The sequence below is a fragment of the Bufo gargarizans genome, chromosome 2 (assembly GCF_014858855.1).
Source record: "Bufo gargarizans isolate SCDJY-AF-19 chromosome 2, ASM1485885v1, whole genome shotgun sequence".
In the NCBI taxonomy this organism is placed as follows: Eukaryota; Metazoa; Chordata; class Amphibia; order Anura; family Bufonidae; genus Bufo; species Bufo gargarizans.
Genome location: NC_058081.1, coordinates 533631495 through 533646881, shown reverse-complemented (window position 1 = coordinate 533646881; position 15387 = coordinate 533631495). Strand labels below are relative to the sequence as shown.

Sequence of the window (15387 nt, the reverse complement as noted above, 5' to 3'; positions counted from 1 at the left end):
TATGCATTTTAAATCAGGGCATTAAAGGGGATGTATTTATATTTCTTGTACTTTTTTGATATTTTTATTCTCATTTCTATGTTTTTTATGCTTTTTTATGGCTATGCAGTCTTATAATTAAAAAATAATTATGAACAGCCACAATTAAGGACAAAAAGCAACAACAAAAAACGCATTAGTACATAAAAAAAACGCATTGAAAATGCATGGTAAACGCAATGTGTTTTTGGAGATGGTACAGCAATATAATAATAAAGAAGAAGATAATTGGGACATTTGGAAAGGTATAAATACAATTTGGAGAAATTAAGATGACAAAAAAAGGAGGGAACCAAGAAATCCAGTCTGGGTTTTTATGGTGACTGAAAAGATGTTAAATTCATTGTTAAAATCAATGAATTTATGAGAAAATCATCTCTTTATTATTAAGCTATGTGAAGCGCTTCATGGACAGCTCAATCCTCCTTCCATAATCCTCCATCTTGCCAAGAGGTTTGGGAAGTTTGAGACCGGCACATCAACACACGTGGGATGCCAAGCACCGACACATTGAAAAACGTAGAATGCCAAGTATTAACTTGGAAAATTGCGGAGAACGCAGCCAGGAACAAAGGTAACACTACCCGAACCAACCAAAGGGAGGTGGGGGTAGAGGCCAATGTGCTGATTGCCACGTGGGACGCGGCTGGTAATACAATATAAACTAACAGTGAGTATTTAACGCTGATCACTGTTAGGACAGCACCTCTACTAACATAGCTGAATGATATAAAATGGAGACATAATTATACAATGGATACAATATAAAATAGGAGACATTCAAATGTATCATTCCTGTATCTAATATGATTAACTAATCAACAGACTTTTTATTACCATTGGTGGACTATTTTTAAAGGAGGCAGCACTTCTAAAAGAGACAGAATTTTTGTGGGCCTAATCAGAAACTAATTGTGATATTTTTTATATACCAGCATATACAAATGTGTTATTAGTTATAACCAATATCATCCTATGCAAATGTGATACTGTCACGGATGGTGTTACAGAAAACTAGAAGACACAAATGAAGATCCGACTGACTTGATCCAAAACTAAGGAACAGGAGGGTAAGCCCTGTAAGAGCCCTAGCTCTCTCCCTTACTGCTCAGCCTATGCAAAAATCTCAATGGTAGAAAATTGCATATCCTCGTTCCTCGACTGTATGCACCTGAACACCCTATAATAGTGAGGGGACACGACCACCGGCTCCCTACACTAAATAGGGAGGGAGTCAGGGTCACCTAGGATCAAGCCCACAGGCAAACATAAATAAAGAAAACAGACTTATCTTGTGGATGCAGTAGTAACAGCTTCTAGCATCAGCACACTCCAGGAAGTTGTATAAACCGCAAAGTGATGCAGTATGGGAAGGGATTTAAAGGGATGCAATCAGTGCAACTACATGACAGCTGAGAGAGGCTAACAAGATGAGAAAACGAAAGCAAAACAAAAGGAACCTCAAGCAGGAGGTTCTGAAGAACATCTGTCAGAGCTTCTCAGATGTCTGGTGGTGACAGATACATATTGTGGCAATTTATTGTAGCTGTGCGGGTGGTTGTTACCAATGACACAAACAATAGATGGCTAGTGTATAACAATACTAACCAACTGTTGCAAGATACTAGTGGACCTACCATACATACAGCTCCTAGAACAATATTGCCACTATATGTTACACACTTTTATTATTTTTATAATATCATTTTTGTCTTTGTGTTTATTTTAAGGCATAATTTTGTATTCAATCATGTTCTAGAACAGGTTTTTATTTATTGTGGATGTGTAATATCAAATACTTATCTACTGTGAGTGTAGTAGTATAACATTAAATACTTGTTTAAGGGAAACCCTCCCCTATGACGGCACCCATGCGAGGAGGACCTCCTATCCGGGACAGGAAACCTGAGGATATAAAAATGTTCACACCCCCACCAGACCTCAGTTCAGGTTTCCTGTCCTCCGGATGGGAAATCCTGAGGATCCTTACCAAGTTCACATCCCAGGAGCTGGGGAGGTCCAGGTCCGTGCACCGCAATGGACGCATCCCGGGCAGTGTAAGACTCCTGGGGGAGCAACTGCCAAAGACTGCTTCCCTCCTGGCCTCTGGAGGAACCGCTGTGGCCGTGTTCAGGTGGTCCCTGGTCCTGGGCGGGGGTCCGGCGTGCAGCAGTTGCCGAGCACTATCCAGAGGCAGCACGGCCCTTCTCCAAGATGGCGGGCGGAGCTGCCGGTGGTCACTGCGCATGCGCGGACCACGCAACTTCCGGCACGTCACTTTCGGTGACGTCACAAACCCGGAAGTACCGGGATTAGGCGCTGAATTTAAAAAATCTGACAGGAAGAGGCCGAGACGCGCTACAAATGCGGCAGCAGGAGGGGACAGCCAGCCTACAAGCAAGAATCCGAACAGAAGATGTCAGAACCTATGGATTCAGGTCGTGCCGACCCCAGTGAAGCCTCAAGGCCTTCTAGTCCGGTACTGGTCCTGAGGAGTGGGGGACAGCCGCTCGGGGTAAGATCCATCCGTATTTCCCCTAATTTATTGGCGGTTTGTGTTATTGTTTACTGCAGATTCCCAAGGTTCCTAAAAAGGCATCAGGGAAGTCCAAGCACAAGGAGTGTGGGGGATGCAGGGTCCCGTTACGCCAAACCTCTTTGCCAGTCATGCATTGGAAAATTGGTAATGGAGGAATCACAGAGCCTGTCCAAATCTTTTAAGGCTTTGGTCAAATCGGAGGTCAGATCTTCATTAAAGGCGTTAAGGCATTCGCATCGCAAATCCCCTGTTAAACAATCCGCAGCCTGGGAATCCGACTCAGATCTGTCCAACATAGAAGAAGTTATAGAATCAGGGGAGCTCTCCTCTGACATCTCTTCCTCTGACCAAGATGTGGCAGGAAAGTCCTTTTTTCCCCTAGAAGACGTGGAACCCCTGTTGAAAGCTGTTAAGTCCACGATGCAGCTAGAGGACATAAAGAAACCCAAATCCATGGCTGATCAAGCCTTTGAAGGTTTAGGACCCAGATGTCATAGAGCGTTCCCTGTTCACACAAATATCGAGGCTCTGATCAAAAAAGAATGGAAGAACCCCGATAGGACATTTTTCATCCCTAATTCGGTTAAACGTAAATATCCATTTAAAGATTCAATTAACAGCGTCTGGGATAAAGCCCCTTTAGTATATGCTCCTGTGGCTAAAATAGCAAAAAGAGAGGATCTCCCCTTTGAGGATCTGGGGGGCCTGAATGACCCGCTAGACAAAAAGCGGATGTGTACCTCAGGAGATCTTGGGAAAGAGCGCCCACCAGCCTCAGACCCGCCATTGCAGCCTCATGGGTTTCTAGATCCCTAAAACTTTGGTTGGGCCAATTGGAATCCCATATTAGGGATAAAACCCCTAGGGAGGATTTATTAGCTTCCCTCACGACTTTCCACAAAGCAGCGGACTTTCTGGCCGACGCCTCCACAGATGTTGTCCGATTTTCCGCTAGGGCTGCCGCCCTTTCAAATGCTGCCAGGCGGCTGCCAGGCATACAGTTTGGTTAAGACCCTGGAAGGGGGATCAAGGGTCTAAAGCCCGCCTTTGCTTCCTCCCTTGCGAAGGTCTTAGGCTGTTTGGGTCTTCGCTAGATGATATTCTAGAGAAGGCCTCAGACAATAAAAAGAGGTTCCCTACTCTACAAAAAATACCTTTTTTTCAATGGCGCCAATCAGGATTTAAAAATCTAAAAAGTAAACAGAGGTCCAGGGGAGAGAGAGAGAGAGATTTCCCAGAAAGTCGGGAGGTTTTCTCTTCAAATCCAGTGACAATAAAGGAAAGGATAAGTCCCAATGACGCCAGAAGCCAGATAGGAGGAAGACTTGCCTATTTCCTGCCGGCCTGGAGCACAATCTCAAAAAATGGTTGGATTCTGAATGTGATAAAGAGTGGGTTCTGGCTAGAATTCCAGTCCTTACCGGCATATTTTTTTTGTTTGGACCATCTGCCCCCAAAACAAAGAAAAAAGAGAAGCTCTGGATAAGGAAGCACTTACCCTCCTGGAGAAAGGAGTAATGGAAGTGGTACCCAGTGCAGAAAGAGGCAAGGGATTTTATTCCCCCTTGTTTCTTGTAAGGAAACTCAATGGTTCCTTCAGGGTCATCCTAAATCTCAAGTCTCTGAACAAATCTCTGAGATACAAGAGATTCAGGGTGAAGACATTAAAATCCACGGTGAATCTCCTTTCCCAGGGGTGTTGGATGGCGACCTTGGATTTGGAGGACGCTTATTACCACGTCCCTATACATGCAAACTCCTGGAAATTTCTACGAACAGCAGTTTGGGAAAAAGGGGAATGGTGGCATCTCCAATACAAGGAGTTTCTCAAGGAGTTTCTCAAGTCCAAGGGTCTTTACCAAGATCGTGGCAGAGGTAGCTGCATTTCTAAGAATGAACAAGATCTCTCTAGTACCATATTTGGACGACTTTTTGATTCTTTCCCATTCAGAAGAACAACTCAGGAAAGACATTTTATTTGTCTGCAACACTCTACAGGGTCTGGGGTGGAAAATACACTGGAAAAAGTAATGTCTAACCCCCTCTCAGACCTGTGTATTTTTGGGAATACAGTTAAACTCCAGACTTCAGAGAAGCTTCCTACCTCCAGACAAAGTGGCCAAGACAATAGAGGTGGTGAGGGATCTCTTCCTATCCTACCAATGTTCTTTCAGGGAGGCTATGGCAGTTCTAGGTCGACTGACGTCGGCCATTCCAGCAGTTCCCTATGCACAATTCCATTCTCGAGAGCTGCAGACAGACATTTTGTACAAATGGGACTGGTCTCAGGAATCACTAGATCAGTGTCACAACCAGACAGCTGAGAAGCTCTGACAGAAGCCTTTCAGAACCTCCTCCTTGAGTTTTCTTTGTTGTGGTGTTCAGTTCCTCATCTCGTTAGCCTCTCTCAGCTGTCATGTAGTTGGACTGATTGCATCCCTTTAAATTCCGCCCCATAATGCATTACTGGGCGGCTTATACTTCTTCCTGGAGTGTGTGTGCATACTGATCCTGTTTCCCAGTCTGCTACAAAGTTAAGTGTTGTACATTTATCTGTTATTTTCTGTTTGCTGGATCCCAGGTGACCCTGACTCCCTCCGTGTCTGGTGTAGGGAGCCGGTGGTCGTGTCCCCTCACTATTGTAGGGTGTTCAGGGGTTATATAGTCGAGGTACGTGGATATGCAACCATCCACCTTTGGGATTTTTGCATAGGCTGAGCAGCCAGGGAAAGTGCCAGGTCTTGTGCAGGGGTCTCCCTTTTGGTTCCTTAGCTTTGGATCCAGTGAGTCATATATGCATGTTGCATTGTCTTGTTTCCTGTACACCATCCGTGACAATCAGTATTTCCATCTGTCCTCAAGAGCAAGAGCGTCTCATTTGTCGATAGGGAACCCGTGGGTTTATCAGACACAGACCATTCTATCGACAGATGCCAGTCCCTGGGGATGGGGCGTACATTCAGACAACAGATGTTGGCAGGGGAGATGGGATCTAACGGCCAGAAGACAGTCTTCTAATTTCAAGAAGTTGAAGGCAGTTCAGATGGCCCTATCCAGAGCTCTTCCCCATCTAAGAAACCAAAAGTTGCTCCTTTACTCAGACAATTGTGAACATTTTTATATCCTAAGGGTTCCTGTCCCGGATGGGAGGTCCTCCTGGGTATCGAGAAAAACAATTACCGGTAAGCAATTATTGTTTTCCGGTGATTTCAACTGTAGAGTGCTTGGCTCAAACATACACAATTTATTAATCGTTTTGACAGGGTAAGTCAAATTGACAAGAGCACCATTTCTTTAGCAACAAGAGGGTGAACCAATAAAACCCTTTTATTCCATCCACCAGGAATGTTGACTCAGATCTGCGCCTTGAAATCACCAGCCAGAGTGGGGAAGCTGTATTTTGGGTCAGAGTTAGGCCTTATTCACACACTCAGTGTTTGGTCAGTGATTTCCATCAGTAATTGTGAGCCAAAAACAGGAGTGGGTCCTCTACCAAGATAAGTTATAATGGAAGCATTTACAATTCTGAGTTTTTGGCCCGCACCTGGTTTTGGCTCATAATCACTGATGGAAAACACTGACCCAAAACTGTCATGTGAATAAGAGTAGTAAAGGGAGGGATGTGTTGTCAAATCAAAAGTGACAGGTAAACACGCCCCTTTTCCCACCCATAACCCACAACCCCTCCCAGTCCCTCCCAAAGCGTCAACCATCGCACGCCCCAAACCATGCCTAAACACCGCCCATTCAACACCCCTTATTCTGTTAGATCTGATATTACATCAGTAATTTAATTAAGTTTTAATATTTTTAAAAATAAAATGTTATTAAGCTTGTATTAACCACTTTCTAAACCATTATAAATATTGACAATGGCTAATTGATCCGTCTATTTTTCTAAAGCTAAAGGATCTTTAATGATGTCACCACAAGTCCTGGAAGTGAATATTTATAAAACTTTGATTATGTTTAATTATATACGATCGTATATTGTTAGATCTGATATACTGTCAGTAATTCAATAAAGTTTTAATATCTTTAAAAATAAAATGATACTAAGCTTGTATTAACCTCTTACTAAGGGTACGTTCACACTTGAGGCAGAGGAATCCGGCAGGCAGTTCCGTCGCCGGAACTGCCTGCTGGATCCGTCAAAACGTATGCCAACTGATGGCATTTGTAAGACGGATCAGGATCCTGATCCGTCTTACGAATGCATTGAAATGCCGGATACGTCTTTCTGGTGTCATCCAGAAAAATGGATCCGGCACTAATTACTTTTTTTTCCAGTCTGCGCATGTGCAGACCGGAAGGACGGATCCGGCATTGCGGTATTTTGAATGCCATATCCGGCACTAATACATTCCTATGGAAAAAAAGGCAGGATCCGGCAAGTGTTCCGGATTTTTGGCCGGAGATAAAACCGTTGCATGCTGCGGTATTATCTCCATCCTGAACAGTCAAAAAGACTGAACTGAAGTCTCTCCATTCAGAATGCATGGGGATAAAACTGATCAGTTCTTTTCCGGTATAGAGCCCCTAGGACTGAACTCAATGCTGGAAAAAAAAAAACTATATTTTGAAAGTACCCTAAACCATTATAATTAATTGCGGCACCCATTTTTCCCGGGTGCTGATAACACGTTGAAGCCATATTCGTCCTTAGCGTCTTTCTTGTCTAGTCACAGCCACAGCCACAGCATCTGCGGCAGAAACATCAGAAGTTGTGTCAGCCGCAGCACCCAACTTTCCCGGGTGCCAATTCTGTCTTCCCATTTTGTCCTATTTCACAGCCGCATCTATCACAGATATTCAACATATCTATCTAACGTAGATATGTATCATTTATAAATATTAACAATAGCTAATTGTGGCACCCAACTTTCCCGGGTGCTGATAACCCTTAGCTATTTTCTAATACGACAGCTGTTGATCAATTTGTACAAACACGTACCAAATTTAGAAGTACACAATGTTTGTACATGTGTTACGAGACATAGTCAGCCTAACGTACGAGCAGCTCTGACAATAGCAAACAGTTGTCAAAACATGCCCCTGACACGTCCTAATATCTTTAAAAATAAAATGATATTAAAGGGGTTGTCCGAGTTATGAAAAAAAAATATATAGCACTGAAAATCTGATGGGCAGCAATACATAACTAAGCTAAGCAAGTTTTATGCAAAAAATAAATAAATATATATATATATATTTCCTCATTTCCCTGGTTCTTTTCTGGCCCTTTGTTTACATGCAATAAAAACAACCTCTGCCCCTCCCCCTGCACTGCTAAGGGAGTGGCTACAAGAGCTGCTCTAAATGATATGTCTGCCTGCTGGAAGACTCTGCAGCATGTTGTATGTGTAGGACTACAAGTCCCAGCTGTATAATGACACTGCTAAGGGAGTGAATACAAGAGACATAGAAACATAGAATGTGTCGGCAGATAAGAACCATTTGGCCCATCTAGTCTGCCCAATATACTGAATACTATGAATAGCCCCTGGCCCTATCTTATATGAAGGATGGCCTTATGCCTATCCCATGCATGCTTAAACTCCTCCACTGTATTTGCAGCTACCACTTCTGCAGGAAGGCTATTCCATGCATCCACTACTCTCTCAGTAAAGTAATACTTCCTGATATTACTTTTAAACCTTTGCCCCTCTAATTTAAAACTATGTCCTCTTGTAGCAGTTTTTCTTCTTTTAAATATTCTCTCCTCCTTTACCGAGTTGGTTCCCTTTATGTATTTAAAAGTTTATATCATATCCCCTCTGTCTCGTCTTTCTTCCAAGCTATACATGTTAAGTTCCTTTAATCTTTCCTGGTAAGTTTTATCCTGCAATCCATGTACTAGTTTAGTAGCTCTTCTCTGAACTCTCTCCAAAGTATCAATATCCTTCTGGAGATATGGTCTCCAGTACTGAGCACAATACTCCAAATGAGGTCTCACTAGTGCTCTGTAGAGCGGCATGAGCTCCTCCCTCTTTCTACTGGTAATTCCTCTCCCTATACACCCAAGCATTCTGCTAGCATTTCCTGCTGCTCTATGACATTGTCTGCCTACCTTTAAGTCTTCTGAAATAATGACCCCTAAATCCCTTTCCTCAGATACTGAGGTTAGGACTGTATCACTGATTTTATATTCTGCTCTTGGGTTTTTACGCCCCAGGTGCATTATGTTGCACTTATCAACATTAAATTTTAGTTGCCAGATTTTTGACCATTCCTCTAGTTTTCCTAAATCCTTTTCCATTTGGTGTATTCCTCCAGGAACATCAACCCTGTTACAAATCTTTGTATCATCAGCAAAAAGACACACCTTACCATTGAGGCCTTCTGCAATTTCGCTGATAAAGATATTAAACAATATGGGTCCCAGAACAGATCCCTGAGGTACTCCACCGGTAACAAGACCTTGGTCTGAATATACTCCATTGACTACAACCCTCTGTTGCCTGTCCCTCAGCCACTGCCTAATCCATTCAACAATATGGGAGTCCAAGCCCAAAGACTGCACTTTATTGATAAGCCTTCTATGTGGGACAGTATTAAAAGCCTTACTAAAGTCTAGATAAGCGATGTCTACTGCACCTCCTCCATCTATTATTTTAGTCACCCAATCAAAAAAGTCAATAAGATTAGTTTGACATGATCTCCCTGAAGTAAACCCATGCTGTTTTTCATCTTTCAATCCATGGGATTCATGGAAGAGCTGCCTTGAGTGACATGTCTGCCTGCTGGGAGACTCTGCAGCATGTTGTATGTGTAGGACTACAAGTCCCAGCTGTATAATGACACTGCTAATACACACAGGATCTTCCCCCTGCCTTCTTGTGCAATGCTCTCTCTAGTCCTTCAGCTCCTGTGCCCAGAATTGTCACTGCCTGCAGCTACCCAGTCTGTGTAGCTGAAGGTGTTAAGAATCCTAGGAACAAGCAGACAGCCCGGCAGTGAAGGGGGCGTGGCGAGCACGGTGTCAGGCTTGTGCAACGAACTTTATCAGAGCAGGGAGAGAAGCTGACATCACAGGTCATGTGACCCTCAGTGAAATCTGAGAAACCAGCCACTGGAGATAAAGTGAGTTAATTGGAAAGCTGTTATATTTGCCCAGTTAGGAACATAGAAAGAACAAAAAAAATAACTCGGACAACCCCTTTAAAGATCTATTAACCTCTTTATCAGGCTGTTGTAATTCTATTCATCTCTCCTATGAATCTTTTGAAAACCTAATCTATCTATCTATCAATCTATCTATCTATCTATCTATCAATCACATATCTATCTTTCTATCTATCTACCCATTTATCTTTCTATATACCAGTTATTTATCTAGTTACCTATCTATCTAGCCCAAATCTATCATTTAATAGATACAAATGTTATCTATTATCTAATCAAGCTATCTAGCTATCACATATCTATCTATCTATTAATTTATCTATCTAGATAAATATTGTATCTATTATCTATCAAGCTATCTAGCTATCACATATCTATCAATTTATCTATCTAGAGAAATATTTTATACAGTGGCGTACATACAAAAGTAAGGGCCCCATAGCAAGGATCAAACCAAGCGCCACACACAGGACAGACTCTTGGGCCATTTTTTCCACTGCTTTTTTTGCTAAAAGTTCTTTCTTTAGAGGGTACAGTTCTATCTATCCATCTATCTTCTAATATCTATCAATTTATCGCCCAAATCTATCATTTAATAGATAAATATTTTATCTATTAGCTATCTAGCTATCACATATCTATCTATCTATCTATGTATTTAATAGATAAATATTTTATCTATTATCTATCTACCCATTTATCTTTCTATATACCGGTTATTTATCTAGGTACCTATCTATCTAGCCCAAATCTATCATTTAATAGCAATTTTCTTTTTATCTATTATCTATCAAACTATATAGGTATCACATATCTATCTATCTATCTATCTATCTATCTATCTATCTATCTATCTATCTATCACATATCTATCTTTCCATCTATATATCTATCTATCTACCCATTTATCTTTCTATATACCGATTATTTATCTAGTTACCTATCTATCTAGCCCAAATCTATCATTTAATAGATAAATATTTTATCTATTATCTACCAAGCTATCTAGCTAACACATATCTATCTATCTATCTATCTATCTATCTATCTATCTATCTATCTTCCTAACTAACTAACACATATCTATCTATCTAACTAACTAACACATATCTATCTATCTATTATCTATTTATCTATAAAATAATACTATAAATATTTTATCTGTTATCTATCTATCTTTTATCTATCTATAAGCCGGCATAATAAAATAATACTATAAATATTTTATCTATCTATATATCTAGCTGTTATCTATCTAGATATCATGTTTAATAAAATAGTATTATAAATATTTCATCTATTATCTATCTATCTATTTAATTAAAGGGGCCTAGTCACCATGAAAAAAACTGATTGATATATAGTTTACTGGGTAAAGATACAGTAAAGCTTATCATTTATGATGGGCTGGGGGTTATCACTGATAGCAGGCGCACTGTATACAGAGATAGCTGTCAGGCACTGCTATGGGTGTCTGTCTATACACCCTTTAAATAAATGTAAATACTAATAATAATTTGTGTTAAAGAGGCCTTGTTATCTCTCATGAAGTGTCTTTTTTTACTAAATACTCATGAAATAACAAGGCTGTTTCCTTTTTTCTTAGAACTCTATATTGTTTCTCTGTTATTCATCCTAGAAATTAAGATATAAATGAATAACTGACACATTAATATTTATGTCAGCTGTGTGGCCCCTACAATTACATATTTATAAATAACTAGACGTTATGTCCCGTTACAAAAACTTGCGCTAGAATTGGCCGGCGCGAAGACTAATCAGATCTAACAGAATTAGGGGCATTGAATGGGCACTGTTTGGCCGTGGTTTGGGGCATGTGATGGGCGGCGCTTTGGGAGGGACCGGGAGGGGTTGTGGGTGGAGTGGGTGGGGTTATGAGCAGAAAAGGGGCGTGCACACCTGTCACTTTTGATTTGACGAAACTTCCCTCCCTATACTACTAATAAGGCCTTACCTGCAGAAGAAAGAGCCAAGAAAAACAAAACGTGCAAGAAAAACAAGAAATAGAAGAATACATAAAGGTCAGGTGAGACTATGCTATATATCACAGTCTTCCCCGTGCTCTGAACCAACTGAAAAGTCAGTTCAGGGTACAAGTTACATTTTCCCCCCAAGTTCTGACTCTGAAGTGAGGCTTGAATGTAGGAGTGGGAAGAGCAGAGCGAGTGAGGCCAAGATGGTGCCGGAAGCTGTCCTCAACAGTGAGGGTTGTGCAGCTTGTGCAGAAGGCACAGACCGTTAATCGGCATATGGCATTCGCCGTAAGTCAGCTGATGGGGTAACCCTGAAGTTGGTTGATGGCGTGGGCGGTAGGTCGACAGACGGGAACTTAGGGGTCGACTGAACAATCGCATAAGCAGCGTGGCAGAAGCGTGGGTAAGAAAGTGGGAGGCTCTGTTGCTGTTGGCCATTCCTCAGTGGAAGTGTGGACCTGCGTGGGAAGTGGCTCCGGTGACCTCAGAAGCCCTATTGTTTAAACTACCGCATAGTAGTATTGCATTACATGCAGGCAGAGGGGTCACTGGGGTTGTGGGTTGAGGTACCCCTTCTCCCAAACAGCCCATTTCACAGCCTGGACCTATGTCAAAGAGAAACAGATTAAGTGCCAGTCTGGACAGCATTACAACAGTGCCAGTGGTAAAAACACTGGGCCAGGGCAATAAACAAACCTAAAAGCGGAGGGTGCTGTCAGAGGCACTGAGGCACCACCCATGACATCTGGTAATTCCTCTGTACAAGCACCCAAGGATGTCAAGGTTTCATTAAAAATAAGGTCAGGAACATCTGGATGACCAGCCCAGCCAGTGTGAGTGATGGTGAGATGTCCAGGCTTGAGAGTGTGGAGATAAATGCTAATGTTAATGCTGCTGCTGGTAATAATGCTTCTGATGTGAATGCCGCTGTTGCTATCGGTGATGTTGGTAATGAAATACGGGCATCTGTAGTTCCTTCTGGTCCGGTTGCTGCTCTTCGTATGCTAGTGTTGCAGCAGGAGGACCACAAGGCCCCCCTCCTCATCTTTAGGCTCCAGCGATGGCATTTTGCAACAACGCCTACAGGGTGCTCTACGGGCTGGGGAACAGTCCATATCAGTAGGGGGTCAGCAGAGAAACTTGTCCTTCTGAATTAGCAGACATGGACTAGGAGCTTTCCGAGAAAAAAGGGTGAGATTAGTGGTCGCTCCCAACAGCTGGGCCACCTGGTACCAAGAGGAATGTAGTCCATCTCCGGTGGCGTAGCAATGATGCATGCCCTCCAAGAAAGAGGGTGGTGGAACTGCGGCCGGAAATGGGCTTCAAGGCAAGTGACATCTTTGCCTTGATACATCTTTATGGTACGGCTGAGTTTGACACCAGCTTTGTTCACTCAGGAGGCCTTGATGTCTTCTGGGGGTATTATAAGATGATGAAGCCTGCCAAAATGGGGTCAAGAAAAGTAACTGTTTTGACCTGTAATGAGTGACTTGGTTAGGAAGATATGGTGATGTTACGGAGATGCCAAGGAAAAATCTGGATGAGTTTGGCGTCTGCTCAGGGGCAGGGACCTTAATGGTCATACTTAAACATCTAGGCAACTCTGTGTCCCACATTCCTTCTTATCGCCTCGTCCAGTATCTCATCCCCAAGAGCCTCAGCAGTAGAAGCTATATCCAGGGTCGAGCCAGTCGTCTCCTCAGCAACTTGGGGTTTACTTCAACATCAAGGCAACTCTGTGTCCCACATTCCATCGTCAGCCTTCCTCGGTAGGGATCCTATCCTTGTCTTCTACCAAGGGCAGCCAAGGCTGTGTCATAACTGTGGCAATCCCTCACATCTAAGCGCCAAGTGCAGAAGTGCACTGTGTTTGTGTGTGGGGGGGGGGGAGGATCCAGAGGGAGAAGAGGGCAGATTACTCTCATTCCTCCCACTATGAATACATGGATGATGAGGAGATGTCAAGGCCCAAATTTAAGGCTGGGACAGGGAGTAAGTAGAAGGGCTCAAACAATTCTGGCCTGACCCTGGCCAAGACCAAGGAATGCAGTACTAGCAGCCTTCTGGTGCTGTCCCCTAACCGGTACCAAGTCCTGAGGATAGGGAACAAAATAAGAAGAAGACGAGGATATGGATTCCTCCATATCCGAAAAACAAAATAAAGATGGTTCCTAATCAGACTCTGGGAGGGATGGGAAGAATCACGCCATTTAACTTAATTATGCATGATGGCAGCACAAACTTCGTTGACCCTGGCATCCATTAACATCGCCAGCTTTAAGTCTGATGCGGCTAGGTTTACAGCCTTTCATTTTCTCATCCAGGTTGATGCTAATATTTAGTTTTTTTCAGGAGACTAGACTGTCACTTTTGGCAGAAGTCATAAAAACCAGGAGGGAATGGCGACGAGGGCCCTCCTACTGGTCTCTTGTGGCTGAGCCAAATAGCGGAGTGGCAGTTCTTTTTACTGCACCGGTAGAATACCGATGGATAATCGAGTTAATAATGGGAAGGTGTTTAATCTTAGATATTCTCATGAAGGGACAAGAGTTTAGACTCATTAACATATATGGTCCCCAGAAAAATTGGGACTGTAAAAGTATTTTCATAAAATATAAGCCTTTCCTTTTTACAGGTTGACAAGTTGTCTTTAACACTGTCATTAGGCCCCAAGATAGAAGAGGTTCCAGAGACAAATTTACGTATGATGGTATGAATTTTAAATAGAATATCTAGGGAGGCTGGGATATCCACATCTGGCATACCCCAGGCCACTTGGGTGCAACCTATCACAGAGGTAATTGTAGTTCTAGAATAGAAAGGTTTTATTTGAAGGAGGAAGCTATCACTTCGCCAGTGTCCGTAGTTGAGGTACAAATTCTCAGATCACTGTATGATTATATTTTGTCTGAATGTTGCAGAATCTCTTTGAATAGGAAGAGGTATATGGGGGCTGAATTCATCTCTCCTGGAAGAAGCAGCGATAAGACAGGCTATTGATTATTTTCTTCAAAGCCAGGTACCTTTATTGGATCTTGGAGGCACTAACGCAGAGTGGTGGGAACTGTTCAAAGTACGGGTGGCAAAGTATTTCCGCCAGCTCTTGTGCCTCTGGTCTCTGAATAGGTACCACCTATACCAGGGCCTGAGGAGGAAACTCAAGCATTTAGTCTAGACCGGAGGTAGCTGAGAGGAGATCTCTGGAGTGAAATCTTTGCTAAAAAGGTGCCAGTATCAGTAAAGGGGTCACAGGACTGGTTGATAGTACAGGCTCCTTGAAGACATCCAAATCAGGGATCCTGGAGGTTATCAGATCCTTCTACTTGCACCTTTTGGGAAAGAAGGCTAAAAATCGAAAAAAAAAGTGTCAGCTTTCCTAGCTGAAGCTGTCCCTGAACCAGGAGAAAACCCCTCTCTTAATGTTTTGATCAAGGAAGAAGAAGTCAGACTTGCGATTGAAGGGCTTGCCCCCAAGAAATCGCCAGGTCCATCTGAATTCTATAAGACCTTTAAAGGAACCTCAATTCCCCTCTTGAGTGTTTTTCCTCAGGCACTTTGCCAAATTCAATGATGAGGTCTGCCTTGCTCATTCTGTCGAAGGGTAAGAATTCAACCCGTATTGAGAACTGGCATCCCATAGTGTTCCTCAACACAGACAGAAAGATTCTGGCAAAAGTACTGTTTAATTGG

At 42.6% G+C, this 15387-nt stretch overlaps 1 protein-coding gene across 2 annotated transcripts in view; it reads right to left on the bottom strand.

Moving 5' to 3' along the window:
- Positions 1–15387, bottom strand: part of GYS2 (glycogen synthase 2) — a 111686-nt gene that overhangs the window by 28363 nt on the left and 67936 nt on the right. The window lies entirely within an intron of this gene.